Raw genomic sequence first — 601 nt, forward strand, 5'->3', positions numbered from 1 at the left:
TAAAAAAAAAAAAAAAAAAAAATTTCCCACCCCCTACCCCAATTTTTTTTGAGCTGTTTTCCGAAACAAAGAATTTTTTTTTTTAGGCCCAATGCAAAAAAAATTTTAACACCCCTTTGTGAGGTTTTTTTTTTATGCTGTCAGCGTCTACATGGGAAATTTCTTGCTTTTAAGGCATTTTTGTTGGCTCGGAATGAAAAAAAACCCACGGGTAAAAGATGTAAATCACACAAAAATATCACTTTTAATCACTGCTAACAGCGTCTTTCAATGATCTCAGAAGGCTTCAAGGTGATATTGCAGGATTTCAAAAAAAAAAATGCAGAAACTCTTTCATTCTGGCTATTCTTTGCCCTTTGGAAATTTTAAATGATGAAAACTTTGTTTTTTTTCAAATACCAAAAGGGGAGCTGGGACTATATGTCCTTGACCCCCAGTATGACCTGCCATAACCTTTCTTTGGATCAAATCACTAAAGGATGTTTATGATTGTACTTTTAAATTCCAAAAAAAATTTTGAATAATTTAAAAATTATAAAAAACTTTTAAGAAATACTTTATATGAAAAGCAAACAAAAAGCATTGATTTGTTGTCAGTTTT

The sequence above is a fragment of the Mercenaria mercenaria genome, chromosome 18 (genome assembly GCF_021730395.1).
Source record: "Mercenaria mercenaria strain notata chromosome 18, MADL_Memer_1, whole genome shotgun sequence".
Classification (NCBI taxonomy): domain Eukaryota; kingdom Metazoa; phylum Mollusca; class Bivalvia; order Venerida; family Veneridae; genus Mercenaria; species Mercenaria mercenaria.